Genomic DNA, 13,308 nt, shown 5'->3' with positions numbered 1-13,308 from the left:
ACTATCTAATTTATTGAAAACGTTGCCTGGGTAATTATTTACATAATATTATTTGTTAATATAACAATGAATGTAGCAATACTTAATGTAGTTTCAGCAGTTTTGCCATTCAATTTGTATACGTTGATATAAATCTATAAATAATTCCCATAATTATTTCCAATTAAACGGGGTTAATTAAATTGTATAAACATGTTTCATTTCATAGGTTAGTTTGAAGAATTATAACTACAGGTATATTCGTAATAAGATTTCTTTTTATACGAAATATAAAACTGATGTATTTTATATTGGTGACATTAAAAACAATTCATTTATTCACTAATTAAAAATTATTCTCGTATTTATTGTTTATACACATATTTTGTATTTCATATTTTTAAATTACCTACGTATGTATCAACAAGAAATAGTTTATAATCGGTACGATATTAATTTACACGTAAATTGTTTTTTTTTTTCAACTTATACATAGAAAAATAATTGAATATTTCTATACAGGACATGATTACGATTTCGGTGGTGTTACGATTTGATCATGCAGTTTTTTTTAATTAACCCAAAATTATATTATACCGATAAAATTTCTATATTTGGTTCGTTTTCGAGATAACAATACTTGGTTGATTTTTTCTGTTTTATGTTTAGAAATACTGAATAAACTATTCAATTAATGAAATGACTTGATAAAGCATTACTTTATAAGGATTTAAATAAGTCTTGTCGTCTTTCTACTAGATATTAATTACTTCTACAGGGTTTCAAAATATAAGGTAAATATCCTAATTCCAACCTATCAACTTCGAGTGTCAATAACTCAAAAACGACGCGAGTTATCTTAAAAAAATTTGAAATTTAAGTACCCCCTGTTTAGTAAAGTTGAGCCTACTTTTTTGTATATTATCAGATACTTTGTCCAATTATCTTAAAGTGAACGTTGTTTCCCTTGTGCTGTTATAACTCCTCAGCTCATCATCGAAAAAAATAAATGTTTGTTCAGCATATTTCCTCCAATTAACGACATTCTTGTGTGAAACATCATGTTATTCTTTTTAGCAGATTTAGATATTATTTTTCAGTGGAAGAAATGATTACCTTACTTTGTTAAAATCAATTATCCTGTTTAGTAAAGTTAATGCTATTTTTTTGCTAGAAAAATGTATTTAATCAAAATATCAAAAAAATATCACTATTTTCATTATATCATATCGCCACCTCAATACTACAACTAGATAATATATTTTTGGTAATATTGATGTAAAAAATTGAAACATCAATTTACAGAATGAAGTAAATATTAATAATTTTGTTCAAAGATAATAACGGACTCTAATATTTTGAAAATAAAAACTGAAAGTAAATTGCAACACATGAAGTTGTATGCTTCAGTCTCTTCATACCGATTCACATTAAAATAAAATGTATGCCGTTCTTCAAATGAGAAAACAACCTCCTTTCCTGGCTAATACCTCAACTATCTCAACTAAGGAGTTTCGACGTTATTACGTCTCATTAGAGTGGTATAACAAACTCTTGTTCGGGCTAGATGTCTCTAGTCTAAAGGCCTACTACTTTCAGTTTTTATCAAAATTTGATAATTTTATAAAGACTAAAAGTAGCCTAAACATCAAGGAGGTTGGAAGACCGCAGAGCATCTACTCAACGAAGGTACCTTGAAGTACTCTAACACCTTGGGAAGTGGAACATAAAAACATTAGAAAATTAGCCTACTCTGGGAGAAGTCCACGTATTTTGACAGTAGAGTAATGAGATGTATAGTTTTCTAGAAATAGGTGCAGAGTGGTTAGAAAGCCAAAACAATTCTCCAAACAATCTTCGATCTACTGATATGAGTGCTTATTACAAAATCATCTTGTTAAGCCCTTCACACTTTTTCCAATTAAAATTATATGTTTAAATAATCACTTCACCTTTATTTGAAGTGTTGAAAAGTTATTTCCTTATTTTTAGTATGGTCTGCTAAAGAAACGTATTTTTCAGTTCATTTAACTGTTATTTATACTCTAGACTAAATTTTTTTGATATCTAAGTGTGTTTTTCTAATTTTTTAACTAATTTTTTTTTTCAATTTATACATACAAAAATAATTGAATATTCCTATACAGGACATGATTACGAATTGATCATGCAATTTTTCTAATTGACCCAAAATTATATAACCGATAAATTTTAAATATTTGCTTCGTTTTTGAGATAACAGTACTTGGTTGATTTTTTTTGTATTATATTTAGAAATACTGAATAAGCTATTCAATTCATGAACGTGATAAAGCATTACAGCATAAGGATTTAAAGATGTTTTGTCGCCTTTTTGTTAGATATTAATTATTTCTACAGGATTCCAAAATATAAGGTAAATATCCTAAGTCTAACCTATCTAGCTTCTAGTATCAATAACTCAAAAAAGACACGAGTATTTTGGATTATTAATTTTTAAGTCGAAGTACCTCCTGTTTAGTAAAGTCAGATACTTTGTCCAGTTATCTTAAAGTAAATCTTATTTTTAGTAATATTGATGTAAAAAATTGAAACGCATTTTTTACTTTTATGATTAAGTTTCCTAGAACAGAATATATTCTGAGAATAAATAAATTTTGAGTTTTGTAAGGATTTTTATGAAAAAAATTGAACTACAATGTAAAATATCTTCTTTCCACACATTTAAATTAAAGAAAGTTGCCATATTATATTGAAGAAAAAATTTCGATTTCTCTTATAATAAATTACCATACTCTTCAGAGTTTCATGATATTTCTATCGCTCTACTGCGAGGATTGCTCCGGAAATTTTCATAGGAAGCTCAAAGTTTGTCGGAAAGAGAAGGAGACTCCAATTTAAATAAGTTAATTCATAAATCCATCGGAATCAATTGATGAAAATCTAGAGCGTACTTAAAATGGATTCAAGAATGAGTAATTTCATTTTAAGTTGTTCTTTCATATTTATGCATTTTTAGTTGCGTCGGAATAAAATTTCAAACTGATTCGCTTAAAAAATATTAGATGTGTAAGGGTTATAACAGGTGCTTCTGAATAACCATAGAAAGCCTAAAATTTGTCAAAAAGTGTAAGAAATTTTAATTTGAATGAGTTAACCATAGTTGATCCAGCGGAATCCAAAGTGTAAAACGTACGTAATAAGAATTTAATAATGAATCATTTTGTTTTAAATTGTGTTCTTTGAAGTAAAATTTCAGATTGCATCTTACGCACAAAGAATTATAAGAAATACTTCGTGTTTTTGGATAAATATATGAAGCCCAAAGTTTGTCAGAAATAGCAGGATATTTTATTCTAGTTTCTTCTTAACACTTGAAGGAATCGAGCCCCGAAAAAAAAGTTAAATCACTATTTTTCAAAAAGTTTTTCAATTGTTAACTAACAAATTTTTTCCATGGGCATAAAAAATGGGGTAAAAGGTATAAATAATTGGCCTATAAATTTTCAACAATTTGCTTATTTATATTGATCTATAGATCACCACCATCATGAATATCAAAATAAGGATAAAATTAACTTAGCACTTTGTTCCAATAAGAAAAATTAATTTTTCCTTGGTTTCCACATCTCAAATATATTAAATTTATTAGAATTTACAAAATAGAGCTATAAAGTTTACTTAAATTATTTAGGTCTTTTTTATAATTTATAGGTTTTTCGTTCTTATGAATGTGAACCATTTCTAAAAATTCTCTTTATCATGTATTAGATTCCGTTTCAAGAATTTTTGAATCTTTATAATTGAATTTATGTTTTTTTGATATTTCATCGTTCGTTAATGCAGTTCTATTTTTTGTATCGTATTGATGACCTCTTAGTATATATTCTAAATACTGAGCTGTTTGCCTTATGTAGACAGCGTCACAATTAGTCTAAGGATATATAATATTAATATTAATATAGACCAATATAATATATATATATATATATATATATATATATATATATATATATATATATATATATATATATATATATATATATATATATATATAACTGACTGACTTTATGTAACTATTGCATAATTAAAAATGTTTTGGCATTAAACAATGGCAGTGATTAACATATTTGATGCATTTTTTAGGTAATTTGTTAATAAAGTTGTTTTAAAATAATAGAGAAAATCAATATTTTTGAATTTTTTTTTGCTCTGTTGTCCAGAGAAAATTTTCCTTATTTTAATTTTTAATTATTTGGAATCGATTTTTTCAAATTTTTATGTCTTAAATAATTAGTTAAGAATTAATATTGCTATTCGTTATTCGGGTCACCTTTGCCCTTAGTAATAAGAACTTCCTTCTTACCTTCCACCGAAAAAAAAATACAGTTTACTCCTATGGTGTGTTGGTGTAGTTAACTGTATGAGGTCACCAGTTGTTCCATAAACTGGAACCTAATTTGTCACATATTGATGTCACGTATCTCAAATTATTCACTATTTCATTAAATATTTATTAAATTGAAATTATTATATATATATAGTATACAAGTTCATAATGGAGGATAATGCAATCAATAGAAAAAACTACTGGAAATTGTACGTAGATTTAGCAAAGGTATTTGACACCGTTCACCATCAGAAACTACTACATTCGTGATCGAAACTCTAGCAAAAAATCTGATTTTAACATCTCAAAGTCATTTTTCTTAACCTTATAATGAGTGGTCTTTGTTGTTATTGAGTAATTTTTATATAAAGGAAAATATCAAACGAAAGGGAATCTTAAACAATGAAAAAGGGTTATAATTAACAACATCAGAAATACAAAGTTAAAATAATCATTTACATGAAATTAACCAATCAGCTTCCAATTACTTTTTAATGGATCATATAAGTTTAATTCTTCAGTAAGCGCCGTTTTGAAGTCCGATTTCGTGGCTGGTGCAGGATGTCCTAAGTTTTCTCTAAATTCATTCCATAAATTGAATGTTCGATAGAATTCAAGTCCGGGCTACGGGTTGACCAATCCATAGCTGCAATTTCGACATCCTGTAAATACTGACGTACCTGCGGTGTGTGGGCGGACATTGTTCTACATTAGGATGAAGTTTTCGCCGATGAAACTGACGTAGAGAATAACGCATTCCACTAAAATTTCTTCTATGTATCGTTTCGCCTCTCAAGCTCCCGTTTCCATAAAAACCAACTCGGTTTTTGCTTCTATTGAAATGCCTGCCCACACCATCCAGCAACCTTCACTAAAAGCCACTTTTCTTTGATGCAAAACTTCGAGGTTTTCTGTAAACTCGCCCTCTTCTGTATCTCTATCAGCTAGCAGACCCTGCTTTTGTCTGAGAAGAAAGCGGTGCCACATTGTTCGTCATTCCAATAGACGTGTTCTCTGGCAAATTGTAGACCTTCTCGGTGGACTTTTCTTTGCAAACGCTACCGGATTGATTAAAAGTTCGATTACAAAGTGCGAACCGTGTATATAGGTACATTTATAAAAAGAAAAATGTATGTTTTAACCTTTTAATTGCCTTTGCCTAAGTTACTACGGAGATTTGGCCGAATACTTTAAGCACCATTTACCAACAGAAACTGTGTGTGTGTGCATAGATATTCAGGCAATGGTTCTCAATACATTTTGAAATCACTTACAGCGCTCGTGAGAAATAGTGATACTTTCAGAAATAAAAAAATCTTCCAAGTTTAGTGTGCCCCATGTGGTGTTTATGGACTCTATAATTTTGATAAAACACAAAATGGTAACCGTAAATATTGATGTAACTAGAATATTTTACCAAAATATAACATCACTCTATAATTCGTGTGACTGAAAGACATACTGATATACAGATACAGATTTCGTGTCTTAATTTATCATTACTTCTTGATAAAAAAATACTGTACAAGCTCAGCAATGGCTTCAAAAGAGTTTTCCGGACTTTGCTCCATCGAAAAGAATCATTTGTTATTGGTTTGCTGAATTTAAACATGGTCGTACAGATACCAACGATGGTGAACGTTCTGGTTGTCCAATTGAGGTAGTTACTCCAGAATACATCAAAAAAGTTCACAAATTGGTTATATTTGAACGTACATTGAAATTGATAGCTGATGCCGTGAAGATATCATAAGGCAGTGTGTTCACAATTATGAATGAATATATGCATGAGAAACCTTTTCTGCGTTTTTTTTTCAGTCGATCAAAAACAACAACGAGTTGATGATTCAGAACAGTATTTGGCCATGCAAATTATCGGGTTCAATAGAATATTTTGATAAAGAGATAAAGAAAAATCGAAACGTCAAAATTTATCTTTCTTTTAAAAACTATCAAAAAAACTAATTTTGAAACAGAGACCTAAAATCAAGAACATTTAGATGCATTAATATATCAAAAGGTCCAAGAAATGAGAAATTTCATTCATTAAGAATGTCCAATCTCTGAACTGTAGATTCTAGACCTCAAAATATGATGATTCTGCTCAACATGCTCTATGCAAATATTGCTAGTTTCCGAGATTAGGGGCGTTCAAAGTTTAAATTTAAATTTTGATTTTCGCAATAATTTTTAATTGTTTCACAATTTCTCTTTGAAAATTGGCAATTTTACGTTTTTTGGAATGAGGAATCATAATTTGCACTCTAATTCAACATTGCTAATATAGGGCGCTTGCTACACTTGTTTGTGTTAATTAAATAAGTGAAAAGTAAACTTTTTTTGGGCTAAACTTACAACTAAAATAATTAAAAAATATTAAAAAGCGTTAAATTCTACAAAAAAAAGTTACTCTTTGATTCGTGTAATTCAATCGGTTATCGAGTTATTTGCTTCTAAAAAGTTCAATAAATTTTAATCTACAGTTCAGAGATTGGACATTCTTAATGAATCACCCTGTATATATATATAAAAGAGGGGTTTATTATTGGGAACGTGGCAATGAAATGCCAAAGTGGACTAACTTTAATATATTTCCCGTCAAATACAATATAAGAAAAATGAATAAATGTATAACAATAATAAAATTTTACCTACATTAATTAATTAAGATTTTCGGTGGTTTCGAATGTATTAATTCTTGTGAAGATTTTATTGACGTTGACAGAAATATTGATTACATGAAATATTGATTCTGGTATAGGCATTTTTATTAATTTTTAATTATATATATATTTCTCTCATAGTATTTTCAGATTTTCTCCATTATATTATTTTCCGTTTATTTTGTCACTTCTTGTATATGCTTCTCTTTTAGTCCTGGTATTTTTATTTAATTTCTCATCTATTTCGTTATTTTGTTATATTTTATTTTTCAAAACTTTTCATCTTCTTAATATGGCTGTTACTTTATGTTTAGTAAGGTAACGCGAACGTGATAAGTACCTTTGAAAGGATTGTCTTGCGGGAAGGCTGAATTGGAACATTAGTTTTGTAGATCCACGAGGAGCTTAAGCATAATCTCTCATTTAGTTTGATCACTGTCCTCAGTCTGTTAGTTTATCTCAAGATTTTGTTTTAAGATTACAAATTATTTGGCGAATATCCAGAGATTTTCACCACTAAAAATGATACATTTCGTTGCTTTATTACACACAATTCACATTATTTCCTTTGAATTGGTTGGAAATGATAGAATTACTCAATTATTTATACTGTAAAATTTCTAAAAAACTATAAAGGTAATAATATTGTATTATACAAGATAGTTATAGTTATGAACATAATGCATTTAGTTTCTGAATAAGCCTCGTATTTACAGTTTTATATATGGTTAAGTAAAAGGAGAATAACGCATTAAATTTGTACTCCTTATACGGAACACATAGTACATATTTGCAAGTCATATACTTTAAAAAACGTCGTTGATTAAGTTAAAAATTTAATTTCTTAGCTATTTAGAATATGTCGCTTTTATGCGTGAATGGATTAATTAGAAGAAATAATTTTTCGTGAGACACTTGTGTTTTGAAACGAAATCCTTGTTGTAGCATTGGATCTTTATTTTCATTTGATAATAAAAATTTTATTACCAAATAAGGACTAGGACGACGATACAGCGAAATACAAACATATATTCTATACGGCACAAAAAATATAATCTAATCAAGACGTGTTTAATCACCTCTTCCTGAATAATGTCAACACACGTAGTTATAGTGAAGGCATCACATGGTAATCCTACCATGTGATGGGAACTTAAGGAAACAATACATACTCGGTTATTTTTAGCCATTTTGCGAATCAACAATATATTTCATCGGTAGGGAAACTGGTAATTTGACAAATCCTGGACCACCAAAAACAGTGAGAACGTAAGTAGACGTAAAGCAGCTACTAAAGTAGGGTAATCCACTCCTTCTTTGAAGTAAATCTTCCATGAAAGTAATTGAAATTTCTCATTAAAATTATCTGTTCTCTGAAAAATCCATGCGAAGCACTTCTTGTGAGGTCAGACTATTTTCTTAATTTTTTTAACAGGAATGAATGTTTTTCCTTCAAGCAAAATCATGTGATGTGCATTTAATAAGCTATACCGAACATTCATCTATAGGATATATGACAATCAGGTAAATTTAATCAAATTATAGTATTTCTATGAAACTAGTATCTCATAAAGGTTTGTCTTTCTCAAGTTGATACAAATAATTTAACTACAGTTTTGATTATATTGATTGTTTAGTTTATTGTGATTATTTTCAAATAATTATACTTAGATTCTTCAGGATTTAGTATATTGTAAGGAGGTATTTCACTATATATATATTGATGAAATATGAATATTTTCAGAACCGCCTCGAGGAAAATGTCTAATAAAGTCTAGATTTGATCGAATCGTAATGAATATTTTTCAAATATTCAATTAAGTGAACAAAACAATTTTTCCACACAAATTTGTGACATAAAACATTATTTTGCTGAAAGAGGATTTTCTTCGTTCTTGGGTGGTTCAATTGTGATTTCCTTCTTCAATCAATCAATCAATAATGTAGAGAAAAAATGTTAAATTTTCCTTTTCCAAATAGTTAAAGAAATATAGACCGTATTCCGAAATATAATAACTATTCCTAATTTTGAAACCTGATAGTCTTTTCACTTTGAAAAATTCTATTGTAGAGAATGAGCTCAACTTTGATAGCTGTTGCTATGATTGTACTTCAAATAAAAAATATAAAAATATTTCAAGGACTGTTCAGCATGTTTTTGTATAGGACCGAAACACATGCACGTCTGCAGAACTCTCCACATCATATTATCACGCAGAGTGGTATCCCTAGTAGAAATGTTAAACAAATTTCTTACGTAGAAAATGCGAATCCTTCAACAATTTTTTACGAAAATTTTGTAAGATTATAATGTTGTGAAACGGCTACGGCTTTAAATGAAGACCAGAATATATTCAGAAAAAAATGATTTACTTATGACTGCTCTTTTACTCTGAATGGGCATATTAATAATCAATATTGTCATTACTTGAGCGACGTTTCAGGGAAGTTAACACACAGTATCAAAAGAAAATTATAATTTTTGCTGTTAAACCTAGGAATGTTAATATTGGATATAAATTCACTGAGAAATATCTAGTGAGCTCAACTTGAGTTTGCTCCAGTGAAGGAAGTTTTCTTACATGATTTTGTAGAAGACCTTATTCACTTCTACTTGTAAAATAGACATCCAACATATTATTTTATACTATTTAGATAAGAGCTGACAAATTATCTGGAAAATGACTACCACGTTCGCCCAATTTAGCATTTCCAGATTTCTTACAGACAGATTATACGACAAATGGCTGCCATGAGCGCCCGATTTAGCGTTTCCAGATTTCTTTGTATAGAAACTTATAAAATCGATTATTATTTGTAAAACATAGCCTCTAGATTTTTCATATTTGATGAGAATAAAAACAACTGTCTATAAAGAGCTTTAGATAGATCGAATTCGAAATGTTTGAGGGCTGATTTCTTCACTGGTTAGAAACTAAAGGATAACAATACTTTCCATTCAATTCTTATACTGTTATACTGTATTGATCAAAATAAAATAAATTTACTGAGAATACAAACGGTTCAATACCTATAACTGGTACACCAAATTAAAAATATGAATATGATCAATTCTCACAACCGAATTGTTATTTTTCAGATAGAAATATATATAGGGGGGCAATTGAAGTGTGTTTCATTATTTGATTAATTAAAGCATATTATAATTTATTAGAATGCTCAAAATTTTGGAAAACAAAGAAAAACAAAACTGTATGGATATGAATCTAGATTTACTGGTCTAATCCTGTTTAAATTGTATCTGTAATATTTCTCCTAAACCTTTTTGTCATTACCAATATGTCGATCCCCAAATCTTTTTTTTATCTGTATGCCAATTAAAGCATGCCCTACAAATCGTGACGATTTTTAATCCGTTGATATGCGCCACCTCACTTCAGGGATATTTCAGGTAAACGAAAAGGTAGTTCGAGTACATAATAAAAGTCGTGACGGAATATTACCTGGAATTAAGTATCCAATCCACTTTGTTAAGATGGAGAATCACAAAATTGAAACCTAGAATTTCTAAATCCTTTCAAATAGCATTTTAACATTAGATAGGTAATAAACAGTATACAATAGAGAAATGAATTTTAAATAATGCACATACGTAATTAGCTAGGTTAGGTTAGGTTATGTTAGGTTAGGTTAGTCAAATAAAATAACATAATATGAATGTGTAAAACAGGTCTCTTGTAGATACAAAATGTAATTTTTTTATGTGTTTAGAATGTTAAATATTTTTTACTGAAATATATTGTAAATACATATTTTAATTTTGTTTTTCATTTCATAATTGGAATCCCGAGCTGCATAATCTTCCGTTTTTAAAACAGTATTTTTGAAAAATGTTCTGAATACATATTTTTTAGAGATTCTTGCACAACTTTTTTAAAATCTTCATACGCCTTACCGCAATTTTAACTGAAATTAAAATAAACGGGGAGCTCATTTTTCATTAAATTAATAGAGGCTCAATTTCTATCCTCCCGCCACTTAGCATTACTTGCTAAAAAAACTCTTTTCAGTAAATACTGAGATGGCGGGAGCAGAAAGTAGATATGAGACAATCTACAATTTTCTCAAAATGATCAAATGGGGCCGAAGAGTTTAATGACGCGAAAGGAGGTTATGTACTGCGAACGCCCACAATCGTATGTCTGTCAGTGAGTGACAGTCTTGAATATTTGACATTGACAGATTCGTTCAGAAAAGTGTGCTTTGTTTGTGGCTGCGCTGCACTGAGCAGTGAGCGCCCTGTAACTAAATAAATAGTTATTTTCCTAACAAGTGCGGAAAGTGATACTTTCCCGCACGCGACCGCAGTTGTCCCGAAAGACGCGGAGCGGAGTTCGGGCAAGCGGCCAAGTGCGGGAAAGACATTTTACGCATGAGTTAGGAACATTATTTTTTCTACGACCGTATATACAAAAAAGTATTTTTCTAAAATTATTTTATTCAAACAAACATAATAATATACAAAACTTTAACTAAAAAATACTAATTATTATAAATATTAATATTGAAAACACAATTTGTTGCATTCTGTAGACTAGTAAGAATTGCCGGTCCAGTGGAGTTATTTGGTTTCAACTGGAAGGTAGATGACGTCGATGAGGATGGCATCGGTTGCAGGTCGCATAAAGATGACGGTGACGGCAATGGTTTTAAGTCATTTGGCAGGTAACAGCTCGGAATTAGTTTCATTTGCAGCCTTCACAATGGCTTCGGGAAGTTCTTCGTCGGATAAATCCATTAATATTATTGTATCGGATTCGGTTTAATGTGGTTTAATTTAGAACAAGATTGCACTTTGGTCACTTCGGTCACTTCCATGACGTTTTGAACAACTTTGAAGTTTTAGTAACAATTACATGGTTATATAAAAAATATCTGTATTATTTTATATTTTCAAAAAATTAAAAATGCTACAAAAAGCTAGAAAAGGTTTAATTTTTATTTGATGGACTATTTCGTAAATATTTATTTACCTGTAGTAACAATAGTTATAATCTCAGAAGCAAAAAACTATCTAATAAGGTAAAAATTTGCATAATTTTACTTTCCCGCACTAGTGCGGGAAAGTGACACTTTCAAAACTAAAATGCGTGCGGGAAAGTGGGTTAAAACGCACGGTCGTAGAAAAAACAAATTTATGTGACTGTTTAAGTATAAAGTATAATTCAGAAAAAATAGTGTAATACTGTAAAAAACACTATATTTAGCAACTCAAGTCTCATGAATGATTTGAAAGAGTGGTTGTCTGCTTTTAAATGTAGTTATATAAATATTGAATATGTATATTATTTACACCACCTCTACACCAACACTCACGATCACACTGCCTGACGCGCGTTTCGATAACCAAGTTATCGTCTACAGAGACTGAAGGTAAACTAAAATCTAATGACTTGACTTACCTGTTTTATACTAAATTTTCCCACCAATAAACATTCTCCCGCGAAAATTAATTCTAGCGGGAAAAAACTCCTTGGCGGGAATCTTCACATTCATTCCTTGACTACTAAACTATAGAGTTGACTGTAAGGAATTGGCTCTTTGTCCCTATTTAAGCTACTCTTAAATCTAGCAATTTCGATGCTTTCAAATACATCCAACAATTTATTATTGGATAAATTTTTTAACAATTTTACATTATTAATATTTATGTCATGATTGTGACTGGCAGCGTGATCGGCAATACCTGATTTTCCGATCCGTCCATATTTCAAATGAGCTATGTGCGCTTTAAACCGGACGATAACGGATCTCTTAGTCTGCCCAATATACTTTCGGCCACAATCACTACAGCTAATTTCATATATACTAAAATTGGTATTGGTAAATAGCAAATCAGTCAAGAGTTTCAGTATTTTCCCAATGTAAAATTGTTAAAAAATGTATCCAATAATAAATTGTTGATGCATTTGAAAGCATTGAAATTGCTAGATGTAAGAGTAGCTTAAATATGCACAAAGGATCAACTCCTTACAGACCATTCTATAGTTTACTATAGTTTAATAGTCAAGGAATGAATGTGAAGATTCCCGCCAAGATATTTTTTTCCGCTGGAATTAATTTTCGCGACATTAGATTTTAGTTTACCTTCAGTCTCTGAAGATGATAAGTTGGTTATCGAAACGCGCGTCAGACAGTGTAATTGAGAGTGTTGGTGTGAATAGTGTATTTAGTATGAATATCGCCAACGGTTCCAGAAACTCCAACTTAACTATAGAAAGTGATTCAATAATTCTGATCAAAAACTCGCTCGCTTTACAAATTCAAACGAATGTT

At 29.8% G+C, this 13,308-nt stretch overlaps 1 protein-coding gene across 1 annotated transcript in view; it reads left to right on the top strand.

Moving 5' to 3' along the window:
- The window catches only part of LOC130897797 (zinc finger protein 408-like), a 115,373-nt gene that overhangs the window by 963 nt on the left and 101,102 nt on the right, over window positions 1-13,308 (top strand). The window lies entirely within an intron of this gene.

The sequence above is a fragment of the Diorhabda carinulata genome, chromosome 9 (assembly GCF_026250575.1).
Source record: "Diorhabda carinulata isolate Delta chromosome 9, icDioCari1.1, whole genome shotgun sequence".
In the NCBI taxonomy this organism is placed as follows: domain Eukaryota; kingdom Metazoa; phylum Arthropoda; class Insecta; order Coleoptera; family Chrysomelidae; genus Diorhabda; species Diorhabda carinulata.
Note: the sequence above shows the minus strand (reverse complement) of the source record. Positions and strands in the feature narration are given on the sequence as shown.